Source organism: Pelobates fuscus, chromosome 3 (genome assembly GCF_036172605.1).
Source record: "Pelobates fuscus isolate aPelFus1 chromosome 3, aPelFus1.pri, whole genome shotgun sequence".
NCBI classification, from domain to species: domain Eukaryota; kingdom Metazoa; phylum Chordata; class Amphibia; order Anura; family Pelobatidae; genus Pelobates; species Pelobates fuscus.
The window spans coordinates 65658508-65685119 of record NC_086319.1 but is presented as its reverse complement, the minus strand read 5'-3'; the positions used below and the strand labels follow the sequence as shown (position 1 = coordinate 65685119).

General features: G+C 40.9%; 1 protein-coding gene across 7 annotated transcripts in view; it reads right to left on the bottom strand.

The window, feature by feature from the left end:
* Positions 1–25841, bottom strand: part of PPFIA2 (PTPRF interacting protein alpha 2) — a 369600-nt gene extending 343759 nt beyond the window's left edge. For all 7 annotated transcript variants that reach the window (XM_063447134.1, XM_063447135.1, XM_063447137.1 and 4 more), the window contains exon 1: positions 25597–25841. The gene's annotated coding sequence lies outside the window, so the exon portion shown is untranslated. The remainder of the gene's footprint in view (positions 1–25596) is intronic.
* Between the last annotated feature and the right edge of the window lie 771 nt (positions 25842–26612).

The window sequence follows — 26612 nt, the reverse complement described above, 5'->3', positions numbered from 1 at the left end:
GTTTTTGGTGGTGTTGTATAGTTTGTACCTGTTCATCCAATGTTGTCAGGTGTGTGTTAACCTCCCCCACGTCTTGTTCTGCGGCTGTTACCCGGTCTGTGTCAATATTTACTTGCAGGGTTAAGATTGCCTCTAGTGGCTGCCTTCTAGACAGCTACTAAAGGTGCTTATTTGATTTACATGGAGTTTAACTTCAAAATCCCCATAGGAAAGCATTGCATGCGCATTAGGGAATCAGATTGCGCTGATGTTGGAGGAGGCAGTGAGCGATCCAGCACCAAATGGACCTCCGTGATGGAATCAGGTTAGGGTGCAGGGGCAGAGGTACTCTATAGTGTTAGAAATGTATTCCTAACACTCGTGCCGTATCTCCAGAAGGATATTGATACTTTAGAGAGAGTTCAGAGAAGGGCTACTAAACTGGTTCATGGATTGCAGGATAAAACTTACCAGGAAAGGTTAAAGGAACTTAACATGTATAGCTTGGAGGAAAGACGAGACAGGGGGATATGATAGAAACATTTAAATACATAAAGGGAATCAACACAGTAAAGGAGGAGACTATATTTAAAAGAAGAAAAACTACCACAACAAGAGCACATAGTCTTAAATTAGAGGGGCAAAGGTTTAAAAATAATATCCGGAAGTATTACATTACTGAGAAGGTAGTGGATGCATGGAATAGCCTTCCAGCTGAAGTGGTAGAGGTTAACACAGTGAGGGAGTTTAAGCATACGTGGGATAGGCATAAGGCTATCCTAACTAGAAGATAAGGCCAGGGACTAATGAAAGTATTTAGAAAATTAGGCAGACTAGATGGGCCGAATGGTTCTTATCTGCCGTCACATTCTATGTTTCTATGTTTCCTTTTGAAACTTCCTTTTATACCTATTCCAGCTTTATGTTCTTCCTTTATATTCATTTTTGTATCAATGTTTTCTTTGTCAGTTGACATACATCTTGTTGTAGGTACAAAGCAGTTCAGTGTCTTTTTATGTTTGTTCTTCTAGGAAATACATTTGTCATGGTAAAAATATAGCCACTCCGGAACAATGTGCTAAAAATTATGTAATCAGAAGATATATTATAGTGACGCATTAAAAAGTAAGACTTTGCCCTAGAATTTCTTGATTTTTGCCCTAAATGTAACTCTCTGGTTTCTTCTATAGACTCCTCTTATGTGTTTAAAATCTTAATCTAAACAGCACCTGAATTTGGGTTTGAACTTGGCAGGCACCATAGGCGTGCGCAGCCTATTGCATTAGGGTGTGCACCCTAAAGCACAAACACACGCCGCATGTGTATATATGTAATACATATATATATATATAAATATAAATATATACACATACACTGCAGTGTGTGCTGCTAGTGTGCTGTGAGGGTGCTGTTAGTGTGTGATGTGGGTGCTGTTAGTGTGATGTGTGTGTGTGAGGGTGCTGGTAGTGTGATGTGTGTGTGTGAGGGTGCTGGCAGTGTGCTATGTGGGTGAGGGTGTTTGTGTGGGTGCTGTTTGTGTGTGAGGGTGCTGGTAGTGTGCTGTGTGTGAGGGTGTTTGTCTGTTTGTTAGGGTCCTGTTACTGTGCTGTGTGATGGTGCTGTGTGTGTGTGAGGGTGCTGTGTGTGTGGGTGTTTGTGAGGGTGCTGTTAGTGTGCTGTGTGTGAGGGTGTTGTGTGTTTGTAAAGGTGCTGTGTGTATTTGTGAGGGTGTGGTTAGTGTATGGTGTGTGTGAGCGTGCTGTATGTGTCTAGGTGCTGTGTGTGTGTGGGCTGTATGTTTGGAGGGATTGTGGAGGTGAGGGCAGATTAGTAAATACCCCCCCTCCCTACCTTATGTAGGGAGGGAGGCATCCTTTCTGCCATGTGCCATCCCTTGTGGTCCAGTGGAGAGTGAACTCTAGCCTGCGGAGCTAGAGTTAACTCTCACGAGATCTGAGTGTTGCCTTGGCAATGTTCAGATCTCGTGAGAGGAACCTGGCAGAACTGCTGTCTAGAGCTCCCCGGGTCCTCTCCTGCCTTCCTCCATGTTGCTGTGGGTTGGTGAGGTAGATCTTTGATCTCCTCGCCAGCCCATGAAGGCTAAGAGCAGAGCCGGCACTCAGATAGTGCCGCCTCTGCGTCAGCCGGCAGGGGAGATCCAGAGATCTCTGGAGAAGTCCTGGGGAATAAAGTGTGGGAACTCTTTTCCCACCCCTCAAAAAAATAATATACGTGTGTGTGTGTGTGTATATATACTGACACACATACACAGACACACACACATATATATATATATATATATATATATATACGCGTGCACACACATACTCCCACACACTCACAGACACACACATACACTCACAGACACACACACATACATTCACAGACACACTCAGACAGACACACACATTCACAGACTCACTTACAGACACACACACACACACACTCATACATTCACAGGCACACACTCAGACACACACACATACATTCACAGACACACACTCAGACACACACACACACATACATTCACAGACACACACATACACTCACAGACACACACACACATACATTCACAGACACACATACACTCACAGACACACATACATTCACAGACACACACACATACATTCACAGACACACTCAGACAGACACACACATTCACAGACTCACTTACAGACACACACACACACTCATACATTCACAGGCACACACTCAGACACACACACATACATTCACAGACACACTTACAGACACACACTCAGACACACACACACACATACATTCACAGACACACACACATTCACAGACACATACATTCACAGACTTACAGACACACACATACATTCACAGACACACACACACACATTCACAGACACATACATTCACAGACACACACACACATACATTCACAGACACACACACATACATTCACAGACACACACACATACAAATTATTATTTTTTTTTAATTAAAAAAATGTCCACCCAGCCTCCCTACCTGGAGTGCTGGCGTGGACCTGTCCCTGGGGTCCAGTGGGTCGGGTGCCTGTCTTCATCTCAGCCGCGGCGAGGGAGCTGTGTGCTCTCTGCTCCCTCTCACCGCGCGGGCTGTCTGCTGTAGCTGGGAGCCGGAATATGACGTCATATTCCGGCTCCTAGCATCAGCAAATGGCGCGCGGCGAGAGGGAGCAGAGAGCACACAGCTCCCTCGCCGCGGCTGAGATGACACCCGACCGGGTGGGTTGGAGGGGGTGTGGGTGGGGGGTTTGGGGTCCATCACCTCTTGCCCCCCCCCCATGATAGGGGGAACATGGGGGCCGGAAGGGGGCATTTGGGGGCACTGAGTGCCTGCAGGAACAGCGTTCCTGCAGGACTCAATACATAGGCGTGCCACGGGGATTAGGGTGTGCCCAGGCACACCCGGCACACCCCGTGCGCACGCCTATGGCAGGCACCTATACATCTCAACTGAATGAGTGCATTTTGGACAAGTAAAAGGTACCCACACCAAAGCAGGTTTGCTCTATCAATGTGCTATATAAATCTATAGATAGGTAGCTACACAAAGCAGGCTCATGGACCAAAATTATACCTTGATTCATGCACACATGGAACAGTACATGTGTAACTTGCAAACTTTAAAAATCTAATATCTTTTATTATGTCAAGGTAGAGATGAGAGCGATGAACATATATATTATCTCTTTTCTATGTATTTATTTGAAATGTCATTCTCTTCTCCACAATATATTTTTAACATACTGCTTCTATATCCCCTTTTTCTTTTACTTTGTATCCATGTACCACTGAGTTTTGATACGTATGATGCACATTGAAACAGAATTTAGGAACGATGCGGCATGCCGCAGTGCACAATGGGTAATGTCAGGGCCGCCATCAGGGGGTGACAACCATGACAACCATGACAACCATGACAACCGGGTGACAACCTGCTCTGGCAGTCCTGGGCCCCACTTTCCCTCTCTGCACACATAGAATATCGCGATCTATGTGTGCAGCCGCGGGCCCCCGGCTCCCTGTTACTGCAGAGGGGGCCCAGGCAGCACACTGCTTCTCCTCTTCTCCTCTCTGCTAATAACTCTCGCAAGACCCGGTTGCCATGGCTAATAACTCTCGCGAGACCCGGTTGCCATGGCTAATAACTCTTGCGAGACCCGGTTGCCATGGCAACGCTCCACCGGTCTCGCAAGAGTTATTGGAGGAGAGAAGAGAAGAAGCAGTGTGCTGCCTGGGCCCCCTCTGCAGTAAAAGGGAGCCAGGGGCCCCCCACCGGACCACCAGGGATGGAATCTCCCCCCTCCCTGGACAAAGGTAAGCAGGGAGGCGAGGGGATAAACTATTTAATTAAATTTAATTTAAAAAAAAAAACTAATTATGTGAAAATGCCCCTTCCTCCCCCTCCCCCCCAGATTGCACATTTAGACACACACACACACACACACACTACATACACTGACACAACACACACTCTGCATACACTGGCACAACACACACTGCATACACTAACATAACACACACACTCTGCATACACTGACACAACACACTCTGCATACACTAACACAACACACACTGCATACACTAACACAACACACACTCTGCATACACTAACACAACACACACTGCATACACTAACACAACACACACCCTGCATACACTGACACAACACACACTGCATACACTAACACAACACACACTGCATACACTAACACAACACACACTCTGCATACACTGACACAACACACACACTGCATACACTAACACAACACACACTGCCTACACTAACACAACACACACTCTGCATACACTAACACAACACACACTCTGCATACACTAACACAACACTCACTGCATACACTGACACAACACACACTCTGCATACACTAACACAACACACACTCTGCATACACTAATACAACACACACTGCATACACTAATACAACACACACTGCATACACTAACACACACTGCATACACTAACACACACACTGCATACACTAATACAACACACACACTGCATACACTAACACAACACACACACACTGCATACACTAACACACACACTGCATACACTAATACACTAATACAATACACACACTGCATTCACTAATACAACATGCACTCTGCATATACTACACACTAACACACTCACTGCATCCACTATACTGACACACACTCTGCATTTGCTACACATTATCACACTCTGAATTCACTACACTAACACACACTCTGCATCCGCTACACACTAACACACTCTCTGCATTCACTACACATTAACACTCTGCATTCACTACACTAACACACACTCTGCATCCGCTACACACTAACACACTCTCTGCCAGTGGCGTACACATGACCCATGGGGCCCCGGTGCGAAAATTGATCCGTGGGCCCCCTCCCTCGCGCTTACTCTGCGCGGGCCGGGGCAGCAACACATGGCAGCGGGCACCTGGTCACAGGGGTTGCAGGGCTGCGACCGCGGTATGTACGCCAGTGCATGCAGATGCACACACACTTAAAGGACCACTACAGACACCCAGATCACATCAGCTCAATGAAGTGGTCTGGGTGTCAGGTCCCTCTAGTTTTAACCCTGCAGCTGAAATCATAGCAGTTTCAGAGAAACTGTTATGTTTCACTGAGGGTTAATCCAGCCTCTAGTGGCTGTCTCACTGACAGCCGCTAGAGGCGCTTCCGCCATTTTAAGACACTGAAGTCCAACATTGAGTAATGCTTTCCTATGGGCGGTTTGAATACGTGCACGGCTCTTGCCGTGCATGCGAATTCGGAGTTGAGAGGCGGAGGGATCCCCAGCGCCATGGGAGTCCGGCGCTGGAGAAAGGTAAGTGCTGAAGACACACACACACACTCTCACGAACAAATGCATACACACTAGCTAACAGACACACACATTTACTGACAGATAAACACTCAGCGGCAGACATACATACACACTCACTTACAAAACATACACTCTCACTGACAAACACACACTCACTAACAGACATCAAACAGACTCACTAACACACACACAAACACACTCAGTAACAGACACACACAGTAACACACTCACTGACACTCACTAGCAGACACATACACTCTAACACAAACACCAACACTCATACTAACACACACACTCACACACACTCACTAACACTCACACTCACACACACACACACACACACACTCACTCACTCACTCACACACACTAACACTCACTCACACACACTAACACACACACTCACTCACACACACTAACACACACACACTAACACACACACACAAACACACACACAAACACACACACACTCACTCACACACACTCACACCCACTTGCACTCACACACACACACACACTAACACTCACACGCACTAACACACTAGCACTCACACTCACACACACACACACACACACACTAACACTCACACACACACTAACACTCACACTCACACACACTAACACACACACTAACACTCACACACACACTCACACACACTAACACTCACTCACACACACTTACACTCACACACACTCACACTCACACACACTAACACACACACTAACACACACACTAACACACTAACTCACACACACTTGCACTAACACTCACACACACTCACACTCACACACTAACACTCACACACACTTACACATGTTTTTTTTTTATTTAATCCCCCCAGCCTCCCTACCTTTTGGAGTGCTGAGGGGATTCCCTGGGGTCCAGTGGCCCTGCTGTCACCCGGCGGGCAGTCAGGCTGGCCGGTGCGCGAGGGAGCACTCTCCCCTGAGTGCTTCCTCTTCAGCTCCCTCGCGCGCCGCGTAGGAATGCAGGCGCCGGAAGATGACGTCATCTTCCGGCTCCGGTATCAGTGCGGTGCGCGAGGGAGCTGAAGAGGAAGCACTCAGGGGAGAGTGCTCCCTCGCGCACCGGCCAGCCTGACTGCCCGCCGGGTGACAGCAGGGCCAGCCTCGGGGGGCCCTGAGGTGGCCGGCTCCTGGGGCCCCCAGGAGAAGAGGCTGGCCCAGTGGGTACATACAGGGTCGCAGGGGCGGCCGGGCCCCCTGGTGGGCCGGGCCCGGTCGCAGCCGCGACCCCTGCGACCCTGGTATGTACGCCACTGCTCTCTGCATTCACTACACTAACACACTCTCTGCATTCACTACAAATTTACACACACACTACATTTATTACACTAACATACACTCTGCATCAACTGTACACACAGCATCCACTACACATCCTGTATTCACAGTACACGCACTACATCCACCACAAATTGAAACACTCTGCATTCACTATACACAGACACTGCGTCTAATACACACACTACATCCACTACAGACACTGCATCCACTAAACACATTTCATCTAGTACATACAAACACTACATCCACTACACAAAAACACACTACATCACTGTACACACACTACATCCACTACTCAAACACACTCTGCGTTCACTATACACACTGCATCCGCTACACAAACACACACTCTGCATTCACTGCACAAACAGTATCTAATACACACAAACACTACATCCATTACACACATTCTAATTCTCTTCCACTATACACACCACATTCAGTCCTGCATCATTGTCAGCGGACTAGGTAGGGCGTGGGCGGGCCCGGGAGGGAGGGGGCAGGGGTGGCCCAGACCTTGTGCTTTGTCAAAATTTCTGATGGCAGCCCTTGATAATGTAGTTGAGAACGATAACCCGGAAGTGATGTAACGAAGGAATAACATAAATCCCTTCCGGTTTTACAATCAATCAGAATTAAAGCATTACGAACACCAAGCAAGCTGGAAACTCATTGGTGAATCAAGAGAAGAGGAGGAGCTTTCAAGCCCTTAAATTGGAACCTGAGAAAACCATTGTCCATATCAACTGAAAAAGCCCTATAGGCGAAACACGTCTTGGACTGCACATAGACTACAAGGACTCAGTACTTTGTGTGTTTTTTATGTATGTGTCAGGATCCTATCCTGACAAACAAGACTTGTTTGTTCTGTTTATTCTGTTCCTTTAAAACCAAGTACCTACACTGATTATGTTTCACCACTAGTGCCACCTTATAGGCCCAGACGTACCTTTTGTATAGAGCCTATACCGAAAAAAGGCTCTAATAAATGTGTTTTTTCTACATGGGCGCATATAAATAGACTTTATGCATTGCAAAAACAATATTGCACTATTTTGTATGTATACTTTTTTGTTTCTCTTACATGTGAACAAATCCCCCTTATTCATTGAGGGCTAAGTGTTTCAATTATTACAAGTACTGCACTTGGACGTTTCGGTTTTGCGTGGTGGGGCTGATCACCTAAACATTAAGTTCTGTTTTTTGTAACTTGGAAACTGCTTGGTGTGCATGTCCGGAAGACTGACATGCTATACTGTGAAGTGCATGCTCTGACTGCTTCACTACCATGAAACCTGGCAGGTGTAAATCCCTGAACCGTATGGCTTTGTTGTTAACTTATGTCAAGAAGAGTGAATTGTACACTGTATTTGACTAATATTTCCATTGTATACACTCATGGTTTAATGTTTAACTCACAGATTGGTATAAATACATGTGTATATATGCGTGCAATAAACTTGCCAAGTATTATGGGATGAAGGGGGTATCATGCTATTAGAATGATGGTATAACAAAAATAGTTCATCAACAAAACATGCTAGCCCACCACAAATGAAACAATGCCATAATTGCTAAAAAGAGATCCCATACTTTCCTGGAGAACTGTGTCCTCCTCTTTATATAATAAGTAATAAACCGTAATATCAGTTGTGCAGGGCTTAACTTGGTCAACCAGCCACCTACCAATCAACAAATACATGCAAACCATTATCTGGAAATCTATTCATAAACAGTACTATACATAGGACACAAGGACACGCATTTAGACTGGAAGAAAGGAGATTTAGTCTAAGCTAAAGGAAAGGGTATTTTACAGTAAGAAGAATAAGGTTGTGGAATTCTCTGCCTGAAGAGGTGGTTTTATCAGAGTCTATACAGATGTTTAAACAGCAATTGGATACATACTTGCAAAAACACAATATACAGTGATATAATTTGTAATTAGTGGAGTAATAGCTTCTTGATCCAAGGAGATATCTCACTGTCATTCTCGGTCAAGAAAGATTTTTTTTTTTTTTTGCCTTTGTTTGGATCAACCACAAAAATGAGAGAGGCTGAACTTGATTACATATAAAATAATATTTTTATATGTGCAATACACAGTTGGAGTCAACATACAGATTGAGAATACTGATGAAAAATGTCTTTATTCATAGTCCTTCCCTTATTCATAGGCCGGTGACATTACTCTCTAATAGGGGCCATTGTTTTGTGTTAAAGCGTGCCATATAACATTCATGAATTATGAACACCACTGGATACATCTAGATTTATACTGTAGCAATCTTTAATCAACACGACTGGAGAACAAGGCTTAGAGTCTTGAAGGCAATTTTGTGAAATACTACAATTTGTAAATACCAAACCAGAATAAAAGAGACCAGGGATGAAGAATACGTAAATGATATCCGTGACAGGCATGCTGATGTAAGCTCTACAGATTTTCTTCTCTTTTCTTTACTAACTGAGGAATGGTTTTAAATATAGAAAATGGTTTAGTTAACAAAGAGCCGGATGTCTAGGAAATTATATTATCAGAATGGATCAATGGGTTGCTATTAAATATGTATGCACTTGTTTCACTGTTAAGTTACAATTCTCTTTTGTATTTATAGTATTCCCCAAGGACATTTGGGGTTTCTATAATCACTGGATGTTTGCTTCACTAGATACTGCCAGTTCCGTTGAACCATGCTTCAATATGTTCAACATGTATACACACCAACCAACGTTTCCTCCCATCATTCCAGAACGTTGTTTAGTGTAGCTATGGGGCATTTCAGCCTGATGTGCTGACCTATGGTTTGCCAGTTATTCTCTTACCTGATTGGTGCGTTAGGGATTGTTGTGCCCTTTTCCCAGGTATTTTTTCTATGATATGCCCTGCTTCTGGAAACCCCTAAGGAAATTCCTCAAAAACCTTAGCATAAGCATGTTATTAAACAAGTTGGATTATTGATTCCAGCTGTGCAAATGTATATGGTATCCATGATGGTTTTTAAAAATATTTTCTGCAGACTTTTCTGCTGATGTTTACATGTTTCTACAATGTGACGCTCTTAGGATTTATAACCATCATGAAGGGGCTAATTTCCTTTTTTTGGCCTGGGCTCACTGAGCCTGTGTGGGTTGGCATTGGAGTTACCTTGATCTCCCCAGCTGACCTCAGCCTATGGCCATCACAGCCCATTGGGCATTTGCCTGATGGCCAGTCCGAACCTGGAATATGTATAAGCTTTTTATGACAGTCATTATCTGGTGTATCCTTTTCTTATTGTATGCACACCTCTTTTAGAATCCATTGCACACTTGGAGCTAATTGAAAGGGTGACCATTTGGAATTACATTTGCTGAATGAGAAGTCTTCTCTATATTTTCATTTTTTTTTCTTGCAGAGCCATTGGTCTTTCAATTTCTTGAAGCATGCAAATATATATATATTATACTTGTACTTTATAGGGGAATTATTTGGAGTAACCTGTTTTAATTGTTTTGAAGCTGTGACTTTAGCTTAGCTGGCAATTTGATTATTTTTTCAGTCGACACGGATGTCATGTGGGATTTAGAGGGCGTTTTTAGAAATTGTAATTTACCCGCAGCATTCACAGGAAATTGTTTAAGAATGTTTTTGGTCCTGTGAATGTTTCTTTATATTTGAATTTTTGTTAACTAGAAAGTTCTCCCATTAAGGAGGCTTTATACACAGCTTTTTTATCCCATCACATTCTGTGAAAAATTCCGATAATCTGTTCACTTTCAGCTTTCATAACATCTTTAGGTTCCTTTTGACTGGTATTTTACTACAGAATGTCATCTAACATTGGCTTCGATTTTAATATTATTGGATATTTTCAAATTATTTAAAGGGACTATATATGCACCCACACTGGGTGTTATGTCCCTCTAGTTTTATCTCTGCAAGTGAAAACATTACCATTCTGCAGCAATGCCCATTTTCATTGCAGTGTTTAAATACCTGTTAAAGTCACAGACTATCTTGGCTTTGTAACAGGCCAGTGGCCCAGAGTGACATTTTCCTTCATATACACACTAGCCTCTCAATGTTTTTCTATGGCATTGGATTGGCTGGGATCACAAGATTGATGATCTCATCCAAGGAGAAGAGGCCAGCCATTGACAGAGCAGAGCGTTGTGTCAACAAAGGTGAATTAACTATTTTTTAACCCTGGCTGAGGGGGTTCAACCAAACTAGAACACTATAGTGTTAGGAATACACATTTTAAAAATTATGATATATAAAAAATATTAAGTAGTATATAATATATATATATATATATATATATATACATATATATATATATATATATATATATATAACTAATATTAATTTTATTATAAAATTTCTAAATAACGAGCGGGAGGCTCCTGGAAGACTGAGGCAGATGGGCAGGTGCGCAAGGGAGCTGTAACCGCCCTCCTCTGCTCCCTTGCGTGTTCTCAGTGATGTCGGGAGCCGGAATATGATGTCATTCCGGCCCCGGCATTACTAAACCGTGTTCTATGGAGCAGAGCAGGGAGATGACTGAAGCCCCACTGGATCCCAGGGAAATCCGAACCACTCCGGCTCCACGTAGGGAGGCTGGGTGGTCACCTTAATGTGTGTTGTTATTGCAGTAACAGTAAATGTGACTGTGTGTGTGTGTCAGTGAGTGAGTGTGTGTTTAGGTGACCGGTTCTCCTCCAATCACATGGGTAGGAGTTTTTACTCACCTTTCTTCCACCACGCTGGGCTGGTCTCGTCGCAGCTGGCGCTGCCTCCATGACTGCAATCATCAATCTTGATTATCTCAGCCAATCCAATGCTTTCCTGTAGGAAAGCAGTGGGTGGCTATTGTGCATGTGTGGCAAAATGCCATGCTGCATCAATCAGCATCTCCTCATAGAGATGAATTTAATGAATGCATCTCTATGGGGAACATTCAGTGCCTCCATGCAAAGCATGGAGGCACTAAACGTAGGTTCTGCATACTGTGCAGAACTGACCCAGGATGCACTTTAGAGGCCATCTGAGTGACTTTCACTAGAAGCGTTACTAGGCAACAATGTAAATACTGCCTTTTTCTCTGAAAAGGCAGGGTTTAGATTGAAAAGAGTGGAGGGACAGGTTATAGACACGAGAAAAACTACAGTAAGCTATAGTGTTTATGATGACTATAGTGTCCCTTTAAGAATTGTATTTTTGACATTAAATAAAATCTGGCACCTAAGTTTTTTTTTGATGGCTCCTAGATTCAAATCAAATTTTTCAAGCCCTGATCTAGCATTAGATATTACAATCTAGTTCAATCCAGGTACAGTCAGTGCACTCATTATATTGGTGCTTGGGCATCATCCCTCCACTTAGTGATGATTTCAGCCAATTCAATACTTTTCCACAGGAAAATAATTGGTTTGACTGAGATTGTCAAGGAGGCAGGGCAGGGCCAGGGCCAAATGCCGACTTGGTTAATTAGCACCTCCTCATAAATATACATTGAATCAATTCATCGCTATGAGGAAAGTCTCGCATGAACGGCAGTGCTGCACACTTTTCTTTTTTCTTTTCTCTCTGAAAAGACAGTGTTTACTGCAAAAAGCCTGCATGGGCTGACTATACTCACCAGAACAAATACATTAAAGGAACACTATAGTGTCAGGGACACAAATATGTATTCCTGACACTATAGTGTTAAAAACACCATCTAGCATCCCCCCTCTTTTCTCCCTAAATATAATACAATCTTACCTTTATTCCAGTCTGCTACTGATGGCTCTGCCCTTGATCTGCCCCCTTGCCTGACATCATCAGAAGTTATGATCTGAGCCAATCACAATGTTTTCCCATAGGAAAGCAATGGGTTGGCTGAACTTGTCAAGGAGGCAGATCAGGGGCAAATCCAGCACAAGTCAAACACAGCCCTGGCCATTCAATATCTCCTCAAAGAGATGCATTGAATCAATGCATCTTTATGAGGAAAGTTCAGTGTCTCCATTCAGAGGGTGGAGACACTGAATGTCAGCCACATTGTGCAGCACAACTCCAGGAAACACCTCTAGTAGCCATATGAGGAGTGGCCAGTGGAGGTATTCCTAGGCTGTAATGTAAACACTGCCTTTTCTCTGAAAAACTGTGCAAAAGGCCTGAAGGGACTGATTATACTCACCAGGACAAATACAATAAGCTGTAGTTGTTCTGGTGACTATAGTGTCCCTTTAAGCTGTAATTGTTCTGGTGACTATAGTGTTCCTTTAAACAGTGAGCAAGGTGGGAACAAACAAGTACATCTCATATATTTAGATTTTTGTTTTATTTTATTTATATTGTTTGATCTGTGCATTATTGAATTATCACTTCTCAGGAAATTACACCATAAAATAAAGAATTAAAATCCACCTGTAACGTGCATGAACCTTTTTTCTTGTGATGCTCCATTATTTTTTTAGATGTATATAAAAAAGATTGATACTTTATCACTTTTTTTGCACCAACAAAACTTTTGCTCATTTCATTTTCATTTTTCCTCATAGATATGCTCTGTTTTTGTCATTGCTCATTCTAAATAGAATTGTAATAAAGAAAAAAACAAAATGATTGTAGCTTACTTCCTTAGCAGTGGTGTAAGCAGAGTTACAGTTGCCCGGTGCAGAACCCCCATGGACCACTTCCCCAGGCCCCATACACTCTGTCCCTCTGGTTATAAGACTAATTCAACACATATAAAGATTATAGTATTTGTTTAAAAAGTGCATTACAATTTTACATTACAATTTTTAATGAATAAGCACTTCTTAACGCAACATAAAACAATAACTAACGACTTAGTTAGCATTTGAATATATGTATGTTCTTGTGTGTAGTGTTGATATTTGAAAGCAATGGTGTACATGTGTTTAGAGTTTGTGTTTAAATGTGTGTGTGTTTGTATGTACATACACTGCCACGCACATACACACAGATACACACTGACTCATACACACACAGATACACTCACTGAGAGGCACACTCTTATTGGCAGACTTACACTCTCACTGTGTTGAAATACTCACTGACAGACACACACTCTCAATGGCAGACACAATCTCACTCATTTTGAAACACACTCATTGAGAGACACACTCACTGACAAACTCAATCACACACGCTCTCTCACACATACGTTGACAGATACCCATACACTGACACACACACACACACACAATGAAATATATAATGACATAGTTACATAGCTGAAAAGAGACTTGCGTCCATCAAGTTCAGCCTTCCTCACACATGTTTTTGCTGTTGATCCAAAAGAAGGCAAAAAAACTAGTCTGAAGCGCTTCCAATTTTGCCACAAACTAGGAAAAAATTCCTTTTTGACCCCAAAATAGCAGTCAGATATCTCCTTGGAACAGCTATTACCCCACTAATTAGAAATTATATCCCTGTATGTTATGTTTTTGCAAGTATTTATCCAATTGCAGTTTAAACATCTGTAATGACTCTGCCAAAACTACCTCTTCAGGCAGAGAATTCCATATCCTTATTGCTCTTACTGTAAAAAAACCTTTTCTTTGCCTTAGATGAAATCTCTTTTCTTCCAGCCTAAATGTGTGACCTCGTGTCCTATGTATAGCCCTGTTTATGAATAGATTTCCAGATAAAGGTTTGTACTGGCCCTGAATATATTTGTAAATGTTATCATATCCCCTCTCAGGCACCGTTTTTCCAAACTAAACAGATTTAATTTTTTTAACCTTTCTTCATAACTAAAAGGCTCCATTCCTTTTATCAAGTTTCTAGCTAGCTCGTCTCTGGGCTTTTTCTAGTGTTCTTGTACTCTATCCTTAAGCCAATGTTCCACCCAAGAACAAGAATATTAATCTAGACCAATTTCTTTTAGTTTGAAGACTAACCTATTGTGAGGAACCATATCAAATGCCTTGGCAAAATCCAAGTAGATCACATCCACTGCAACACTCTGATCTATACTTATTTCTTCATAGAATGCAATTAGGTGCAATGCAATTAGGTTAGTTTGACATGACCTATGTTTCATAAAACCATGCTGATTATTGCTAATAACAAAGTTCTTCCCAATGAATTCCTGAATATTATCCCTTAATAGCCCTTCAAATATTTTCCCAGTTACAGAAGTTAAGCTCACAAGTTTATTATTTCCAGGCAAGGATTTTGAACCCTTTTTAAATATAGGAACAACATCTGCCTTCCTCCAATCCTCCGGTACAATACCTGAAACAAAAGAATCTTGAAAAATTAAATACAGCGGTTCACTTATTTCCCCACTTAGCTCCTTAAGTACTCGTTGGCGAATACCGTCAGGCCCCGCAGCTTTATTTACCTTAATTTTCTTTAATAGCTGTAGCACCTTGTAGCGAGTTATCCAATCACAAGTTATCTGCAAGTTTTTTGCAGCAATCATTTGCATATCTCTTGCCATAGGATCCTCATTAATATATACTGAATATAAAATACTTAATATATACTGAAGAAAAATAGTTATTAAAAATGTCTTCTTTTTCCTGGTCGTCATTAGCTATTAAACCCTACACTTTCATTTTTTGTGACAGATACACACACATATGACACACACTCTAACAGACATACACACACACACACACACACACTGATATACACACATACACTGACATATACACACGCACTGACATACATACACTGACATGCACACATACACTGACAGACACACACACTGACAGACATACGTACACTGACAGACACACACCCACACACTGACAGACACACTCACTCATTCTTGCACACATATTTACAAATCAAATGGTATTTATTGTGGATTCATGTTTTTATGCCCATCCAACTTCTCTACCTTTTGGAGAGCTGGTGTGAGTCCTCTCCCTGAGGTCCAGGGAGGGCTCCTGAAATTTCTCAGTTCATCACACTGCTCCTTAGAGCTCTGTTTAGTGATGCCAGGGCCAGAATAACATTATATTCTTGACAGTGTGTGGACATGGAAGAGAGAGCTCCCTTGCCACTGCCACTGCATCCTGCCTCCTTCCCCCTAGTATATTTAGGCAGAATAGGCACCTGCCATCCAGATAAGCAAGTGCCTGGGGGAATATGTGTCTGCTCTGGGGACACAAAAGGGTGGCCTTAACACAGTAAAGGAGTTTAAGCATGCATGGGATAGGCATAAGGCTATCCTAACTATAAGATAAGACCAGAGACTAATGAAAGTATTTAGAAAATTGGGCAGACTAGATGGGCTGAATGGTTCTTATCTGCCGTCAGATTCTATGTTTCTATGTTTCTCTGTTTCTATGTCCATGGGACCAGCCGCCATCAGCCAGCTTGTCGCGGTCGCCACCCCCACAGATACTTGCGCCTGGGATAGATGCACTTTCTCCCTCCCATGTAGTTACACCACTGTTCTTTAGCCATGCCCACTTATCATACATTGTCCTCTTGGACTGAATAATCTTCCTTCCAGAATATACCAAACTCGGTTGCCAAAAGCAATGTGAGCTGAGCTGACATACTAGGAGACAAAGAGAGGACAGACAGGGAGACATATGGAGAGTATTGCTACTCTGGCTGTATGCCTTTATTTTATTATGCTTTCACATCTCCTGTGAGTCAGCTCAGGGGACACCAAAACCATTAGCTTCCAGCAAAGTGTACTAGAAGAACTCTATAAGACAACTGCATTTGTCTTCAGAAAAACTGCAAAATTACCAATAAGTCTGTTTTTTTCAATCATTTAGTCAGAAAAAAAATCATCATCTACCAAGTGACTGAATGGCTCATTGTTGGAATGTAATTTTGTTCATTCAGTTTTGTGCGTGCGTAGCTGCAACCAATGACAGTGCAGTAAATATGTCTTGTGAGCATTTTCTGACCAATCCTGTGACCACAATCAGGGACCCAATCATCATGCAGTGTTCTTTGATTGAGTGTTTTATCAGCCAATCAATGTCAAGCTATTGAACTTTATAGGGATGGTTTTTTAAGATCTGTGATTACTTTTATTTTATTTATTTGCTTTTACTTTATTTATTTATTACTTTCAAGTAGCAATTAAACCTGTTTTACATTCCCTTAATTTCCATTGAGATTATGATTGATTGAAATTCGGTAAATAAAAGAAAAATTTACCGAATACATATGTGACCAAATTTCAGGTGAATGAAAAAGAAAGACATTCTCTAAACGAATGACCAAACAGAACTAAAGATTATTCCCATACACATACCTACTCTCTACACACTGCATGAGTCTGCCAATAACTGCATTTAGCATTCACGGACTACATCCATTGCTTGGTGCATTTAATTCCTGAGATTTCTGCCTCTATTGCCTGGTTTCCTTTAAAGAGTAACAGCAAATTTCAAATTTAAAGGGACACTATTGTAACCAAAACAACTTTAGCTAATGAATTCATTTTAGTGTATATAACATGCCCTTGCAGTCTCACTGTTCAGTTCTTTGCCATTTAGGAGTTAAATTACTTTGTTTATACACCCCTAGTCACACCTCACTGCATTTGACTTATACAGCCTGCCTAAGCACAAAAATAGTAAAGAAAAAAAAGTCATGCACCATAACCACTTCAGAGAGCTCTGATGGTTATGGCTCCAGGAGTACCCTTGTATCCTCCAATGTAAGGAGTTTCAGAATGTTTTGACTTCTTACCTGGGGTCCTACAGAGGAGCTTCCATTAGCTCCCCTGTGCTAACTGCTGTAATAAAGGGCTAACTATTTAACTGAAAGCATCAGCTGATCACTCTCAGCCAATGAGCTAAGTCAGGCTTTGCTGAAATTTTAAGTTTCCTGCTTTTCATAGGAAGTAGCGGAGATTGGAAAGTGGCACCTGGAGGGCCCCAGGTAACAAGTAAACCAATCTCAATTTATTGAGGAGGGGAGAACCAGGGCTCTCCTGCAACCATAACCAGTACATTGTCACTGTTTATGAGACTTGTAGTGTTACATTAACACTAAACAAAAGGATGGCACCAGGAGACACCATGCACCATAACCATTTCAATTAGATATAATGTTTATATTACTATTTAGAAGTCTTGGAAGTGTGGTTGCGAGCCACGCCTCCAAGCCTGTAAGTATAATAGCAGGGAATATTACTTACTGACTTATTCTCATATCGTAACATTCTATGACATCACATGTGCATATGCATCGTTTAAATACAATAATTCTCTGTGGATCAATTGTAGGCGAATCATGTCCAGCTACGCCAATCTCCAGGACTTTGCTCATGCAGAGAGCTTCTGGCTGCAGTTAGGCAGGGACTGGCAACTAGGGGACTATTAGCAAATGTGTTTTACTTACATTGGGAGGTGCGCCAGGGCACTCTTGGCACCATAACCACTACAGTGAGCTGTAAGGTTATAGTGCTCAGATTTTTTTTTTTAACACTTCTCAGTATCCTGATAAGAATTAATATAATTCAAATACAAGATAACATAATGTCCTCAACTCCCTTAAATGATAAAATAAGCAGATTGGATGACAATAGAGATAACTGTACATTGTTGAAAATTCTAACAAATTATCTAAAACTAACACTCATAAAGGTTACATAATCTGATAGTATCTAAATTAACAATAACTTCATATACTAATGAAAACATTATTCACTCCTATATTCTTAATAATACCGGGGACACTTCAGCTCTCACAGAACATCTAACAAATTTCACAAAGCCAACCATTGTTACCAAGGCAATTACAAAAAAAGAAACTTATAGGAATTGTGTTTCTGAGTTTCGAACCACCTTCTAGACTCAGCAAAAGATCAATATCATATATAATTGTAGGATTCACACTCCTTTCCACCCACAGTTCTTTTTGAGAAAAAAGAAAGACAGCACGTGGTTAGTACATCACGATATTACTTAAAAACTCATTCCAAGTATAAAAAGTAAAAGGACCTTTAAACTAAACATTACTTATTGTGTGCTATACCATTACTGCTTGCAGTGAATACAATGTTTCCTGGAGGTATTATATTTATTACAAAGAACCTACATGTCTGAGTACATGTCCAGACTCTAAGAGAAGTCTGAAACTTTGATGCAATAAAGCACTGATAATTCACCCAAGAATTTCTAGTTGTGGCCGAACTACTCTCCCAGGAGGCTCAGACTGCTGAGTCTCTAGGGACAATCCAAACCTTTAACCCCTTCAGGACCAAACTTCTGGAATAAAAGGGAATCATGACATGTCACACATGTCATGTGTCCTTAAGGGGTTAAACCACTTTAACTTGCTGAAGTGCTTTTATGTATAAAGAGTGTGTCCACTTTTTTTTTTCATTTTACAAGTGCAGATTTCAATAGAATTTGGCACTTTTACAAATTAACCTTGTTACACCTCCCCGGTTGTCAATCAGGCAACAGGTCCTGTTACTTCCTGGTTGCTTAGCTCAGTGAAATCAAACTCAAGAGGCAGCAACTGCTCAGAGTATCTGTGTAGCAAAGACTTTTCGTTGGGTTTAATTGGAAAGTCTGTGATTGGACAGTCACAGAAAATCTGGCCAGGGTTAGAAAAGTAGTTTACTTACCATTTTTACACTGCCATGCCTGTCTTTTCGTGGCTGACCCAGCCACCATGGCTGAGATCATCAATCTTGATGATCTTAGTCAATCCAATGCATTCCCATAGAAAAGAAAAGGAGGTCATTGCGCATACGCAGCAAAATGCTGCTGCGCCACTCAACTCAGTGAAGTTAAACTTAGTGAAGTTAAACTCAGGAGGCAGGAAACTGCTTAGAGCACCTGTCTTCCAAAGATGTTTCATTGAATTGCATTGGAAAGTCTGTGATTGGACAGCCACAGAAAGTGAACTAATGCATCTCTAAAGGGATCGATCAGCATCTATTTATGTAGAATGTGGAGACGCTGAACACACGTGCTGCAGGATGTGCATTACTGGACTAGGAAGCACTTCTAGTGGCCATCTGAGTGACAGTCACGAGAAGAGTTACATGCCAATAATGTAAACTTTGCCTTTTCTCTGAAAAGGCAGTGTTTACAGAGCTAAGACAGCAGGGACATGCTATAGACACCAGAACCACTTCATTAAGCTGTAGTTGTTCTAGTGACCATACTGTCCCTATTAATGCATTCTTGAAATTTCTATTTCAATGGTTGTTTTTTATTTAACATCTAGGATGGGGTAAGAACCAGTTGCAAAAGTAATACATTGATACATAAAATAAATCCAGTAGTTGATACATTCAAGGTTCTCAGGATGAACTAATTTAGAAAAGCTCTCAGGTATAGCAGAGTCATATTTTAAAAGGTCACTGATTGTATTCATAATTAGTATAGCTTTTTACTATACTACATGTATCCAGAAAAAAGTATAAAAATGAGAAGTAAATGACAGCTCAGTGAATCCATATCTGATGGGCCTCACAGCAACAGCACTTATGCCTAATAAATGAGATTACTGTATGATAATATCAAGCTATTTTTACACTGGGGAATTGCAATTTTTACTTTCTTATAGAATGTCTGATGTGCAGCTATACCTGCAAATACTAGACTTGGTCACCGCCAAATTTTCGTTTGGTCTAAACCAAATTTCGTCAATTTGTCCATTATTTTCATAACCCCTTCTGTCACTTACCTGCGTCCGGCGTTGATGTCCCTCGGCGCTGGCTGGAGTGTGCCTGGAGGGTGACAATGGCCACGCTCGCATTAGGATTTCCCTCTAGTAAATCACTATTTAATGCTTTCCTATGGGGATTCCGGTGATACTGGAAGTCCTCATGCATAGCGTGAGAACGTCCAGCGTCATTTAGGCAACCAAAAGTTGCCTTCGAGCCCGGGAGGAAGAGTTAACCAAAGCAGGTAATTATTGCAGTTTTTAAAAACTGCAATAACTACATGCTCAGGGTTAAGGGTTATTGGACACTGCACCCAGACCACTTCGAAGAGCTGAAGTGGTCTAGGTGCCTACAATGTCCCTTTAAGGGTACTAAATTAGGGAGCTATCTACTAAAAAGCTGAAAGACCAAAATTACGAAAAGGCCCTCTTCATTGTAATTTTGGTCTTTCAGACACTACTAATACTAAGTAAAAAATACCATTAATTGTAAATTTTTAAGATGGACAAAAGTGGTAAGTGGTGGGACCGCTTCTATTTAACATATTTATAAATGATCTTGAAATAGGCATTAAAAGACATGTTTTAGTGTTTGTAGATGACACAAAACTTTGTAAAGTAATACAATGAGCAAGATATTGCTTTGCTGCAGAGGGATTTAGATAGATTGGGGGACTGGGCACTAAAATGGCAGATGAAATTTAATGTAAAAAAATGCAAAGTTATGCACTTTGGGGTCAAGAATGCACAAGCAACTTCCACCCTAAATGGTAGTGAATTAGGGATAACCACACACAAGAAGGATTTGGGAATTCTTATAGACAACAAATTAGGCAGCAATATGCGGTGTCAATCTGCCGATGCTAAGGCCAGTAAGGTTTTGTCATGTATAAATAGGGACATACATTCTTGGGATGAAAATATAATTTTGCCTCTTTATAAATCGATGGTAAGACCACACCTTGAATATGCTGTTCAATTTTGGGCACCTGTTCTAAAGAAGGATATCATGGCACTAGAAAAAGTGCAAAGACGAGCTACAAAATTGATAAAAGGAATGGAGCATTTTAGATACGAAGAAAGGTTAAAAAATGTAAATCTCTTTAGTTTGGAAAAACGGCGCCTCGGAGGGGATATCATAACATTATACAAATATATTTGGGGCCAGTACAAACCATTATCTGGAAATCTATTAATAAACAGGGCTATACATAGGACATGAGGTCACGCATTTAGGCTGGAAGAAAAGAGATTTAATCTAAGGCACAGAAAAGTATTTTTTTTCAGTACGAACTATAAGAATATGGAATTCTCTTCATGAAGAGGTTGTTTTATCAGAGTCCATACAAATGTTTAAACAGCAATTGGATAAATACCTGCAAAAACACAACATACAGGGATATAATTTCTAATTAGTGGGGTAATAGCTGCTTGATCCAAGGAGATATCTGACTGCCATTTTGGGGTCAAGAAGGAATTTTCCTTAGTTTGTTGCAAAACTGGAAGTGTTTCAGACTGTTATTCTGCCTTCTTTGGGATCAGCAGCAAAAACATATGTGAGGAAGGCTGAACTTGATGGGCGCAAGTCTCTTTTCAGCTATGTAATTATGAAACTATGAAATCATGCCATGTATACTAAGCAGCAAGCAGCCAGTGGAATTGAAATCTGAAAGGTATGCTTAGTTGATTTAAAAAAAAAAATATTAAACTCTACAATACCATTAGCTTAAAGGGACACTCCAGGCACAACAACAACTTCTTCTTAACTCAAGGGGTTAAACCGTTCTCAAACAGGGACTCCACATTCACTAAACTGGCCTGAGAAAGGTACATTTCTTTCAAAGCCAGTTTAGTGAATGGGGAGTCACTGATTGGCTGAGAGCATCAGCTAACTGCTCTCAGTCAATAAGTGGTGCCCCTGCCTGGCGGCACACCGCACTTCCTGTAAGTAAAAATTCAGAAGCCGGATGCCAACTGGGGGGAGCTGAGACCAGCACTGGAAGCAATTTAGGAGTAAGTAAGGGGTACTATAACAACTTAATTTAGATGAAGTTCAATCTCATTCACTAATATGGCTTTGGTGTCTGGAGTGTTCATTTAACTATATAAGTCTAACTTTTGCAATTCAGTTTTCAACTTACTACAATCAGGGTTATAAATTCAAATTCAAAGTGAATTTAAAATTTAAGGTAAAAACAGCTGAACTTTAGTAAATCAATATTTGTTTAGCAAATAAACATGTATTGGGGGGGGGGGGACTAATACTGGATGAGAAATCTCAGATACTTATTGTTACTAGCAGAAGATTCAGATTTGCAACAAATACAAGAAACTAAAAGTTGAGTAGAATTTATTTTTCGTTTTTACTTTTACTTGATTTTTATCCTGCTGTCTTCATGATGTATTAATAAAGGAAGTCAAATAAAGCCTGAAGGCTCCCTTCAAAGGAACACTTGAACCCCCTAAAGCACTTCAGCTTTAGGAGTTAGGAGTTAATAGTGTCTCCTCTTTTTCATTTTCTAGAAGTGTTGATTTTAGGAGAAAGCAACACTTTTATACTTGCCCTGGGCTGCAATCTCTCAGCTGTCAATCAGTCAGCCAGGAGAGTGTGCTTCCTTATTACTTATAATCCTAGAGCAAAGTGGAACTGAGGGCTCCTCGTAGAGAAGCATTCAATTCAATGTAGAAGCCTTGCAGGCACAACACATCATCTGCTGCGCATGCACCATGACGTGCATGCGTCAAGTGTCCCCAATGCTTCTCCACGAGAAGCATTTGATTGGGTGGGATATCATCTCCTGGAGATGAAACAGAGCTATGGAGATTGAACCTCTAGCCCCTGGATTAGAGGTACGTTAAGAATTATTTTTTTTTAGGCAAGCAGAGGAGGTCACTATTCTAATTGGTGGTTTATATACCCTAACAATACAAATGTTATTGTTTTTATAATTCTTAAGGACACATGACATGTGTGACATGTCATGATTCCCTTTTATTCCAGAAGTTTGGTTCTTAAGGGGTTAAACTTGCATAGTAGATCCACCTGTTGGCTAGATCTTTCTGACACTCACGTTTCCAGACGCAGCTATTCCAAAAAAAGACGCGTGTGAAGATGTGGGACACACCAAATGTCTCCCCATCATTATACCATCAATGTCTCCGGCATTTACATAATGTTATCTTTTTTTAAATGTACTTCTCCTTAAACTAATTAAAAAAATGCATCTTAAAAAAAGCCAAGGGAAACATATGAATATGAAGCTCAAAGTATACGTAAGTTTGCACAAATGGGGGAAACAAATTGATAGCAGTACTAGCTGCCAAATTTTAATTGTGCAATAAATAATTTAACATCCGTACAAGGCCATTTTAATTCTTTCATTTTCAGGGTTACTTTGTCTACGGTTTTGAAATCTACACTATTATAGGAATAGGTGCAGCCCTTTTCATTCCTTGGATGGTAGATTGTATATGCTGAGCCATGCTGAATAAGGACATGACTTAGCCTTCACTTGCATCAATGATAAATCCTGTGCCAATCAACCACTGGTCTCATCCTTCTGGAAGCCGTCTGGGGGATGAGACTGTCTTTTCCTTGGCCATGTTAAGTTTTCCCAATATGAACTCTGACAGTTCCTGTACAGTAGAATGCTCATCCAAGTGTAGCCAACACTTGAAAATTAGCACGATGACATCATTACTTGCCAATTAGTGGACACTTCAATGCAGTGTCAAAATGGGCTGATCTTTTTTCAGCTGCATAAAAAATTCACTTTTTTTTCTCCATTTGTAGAATTGGTTGTGTGTATATATATATATATATATATATATATATATATATATATATATATATTTTTTTTTTTTTTTTTTTTAATTTTTGTATTTTGGAAGGAGGGGAAGCACATCAGCTATTTGGTTGTCAGAGATGTGTGCATGGCAACTCCACAGCATTCAAGCGGTTAAACCTGATCAATTCACGCCTTTCCGTATTAAACAGGTTTTTCAGTTGTCCCTGCAGATACCGGGTAGCAGCGCCAAGAACCAGGGTCACCCTTTTCAAGATGAAGGAGTGTTAGTCTCCATAAACCTATTAACACCTGATTTTACAGCCAGATCAATACTCTATTTTATTCCCATCTGCAATTATGCCAAATAATGTTTTGGTGTAATTTTCAGTATAATTTTATTTTTATATGACTGAGCTAATATCACATATATATCTATATTGTATAAATGTTTACATGTTTTTTATTTCTATGTTGCATAAAGGGGGTTTATAGAGTAACAGAAAAGCTTTTTTTTCCTTATTAAGCCAATGAAGAGAGGCTCTATAGCCTTAGGAGAGAATCAGACCATATCTTCCATCAATTTGCCCCCTGAGGACATGCACAAAGGTATACAATAAAATATAAATCTCTGTTACTTAATATTCAGACATATTGCCTTCTATACCATGTAATGGCATACTAAAAGCTGCACATTAATTCTTGCAGGAATATCCTTGCATTGTCTCAATTGCATTACATCATGCACATCACTCCTCCTATTTAACTCTTAACAGCACAATGAATATTCTGTGCATTTGAGCAAAATTTCTGTAACATAACACATAAAACATGCAGCAAGCAGCCCTGTCATTCTAAAACCTAAATAAAATGCAAATGAGGTATCTTTCAGTAGTCCCTGTGTTTAAAAGAAAATGATGTCTGGTGATGCTTATGAAGATGCAGTACTTGTCAGTGTGAAGGGAGGGTCTTTACATGCATTCTAGAACTTTAGTGTAATTATTTCTCAGAATTAACAGCCCATGCATGTGATCTCATCAGAAACAGGTCTTTTAGTACCTAATATCTTATAAATCTGTTGGCTTCTTCAAAAGATCAATGAGATCAGTCAGCAGTCTCTCGCTCTCTTCTTCTGGCTTCCTGGAATCACAGGGAGCTCTCTCCTGGACCACTTCCCCATCAAATCGAGCACAGATCCTTGCTCACAATATGCTAAAGTCACAGCACCCTCCAGGCAGGAGACGGGAGCCAAAACATGCTTGGCACCTCTGCATGTCTGCCTCCCCTGTCAGCACCCAAATGGAAAGGCATCCATGGTAAAATGGCACATTACAAATTGTGCAATGGGAAGCAGAGCTCGGTTGAAACCATTGTTTAGAGGAGAGGAGGGGAGGTGTCTCTTAAAGCACCAACATCATCTGCCAGCATCTCCAGAACGAATTAGCAAGGAGGCAGCAGCATTGGGATGCACAGATTAAAAATGTGACAAGCATTGAGTAAATAGAAACATGTTGATTGGGCATAAAAGCAATATTAAGCACAGCTCAAGAGTGCAACAGTGTTATTGCAAAGAGGACAACATTTTATTTTAAATGTAGTTATATGGATGGTTAAGTTATCTGTGCAATTATTACCTGTAATTAATTGATAATTATGCACAGATTACTTCTGTGTAGTTTAAGAACCCTTATCTCGTGCAGAATAGTGGGAGTTACATTCCAGAGTGGCACCTGCCAACATTTTAATGGTAGCAGATGAAATACCTATTGCATGGGGTTCTAACTACCACTAATCTTAGTAAGCACTGTGTATGTGTGCCCCAGTGCAGCCCTCACTATAAAGTCCTACCCTGAATGTATCTTCTACTAACTCGGTATACTATCACTTAAACAGTGACCCCTACACTATATTACCCTAACACCAAGCAGTGAACCCTACACTACCTCTTAAATATTATCCTAACTTTAAACAGTAACCCTACACTACCTCTTAAATATTACCCTAACACTAAACAGTAACCCCTACACTACCTCTTAAATATTATCCTAACTCTAAACAGTAACCCCTAAACTACC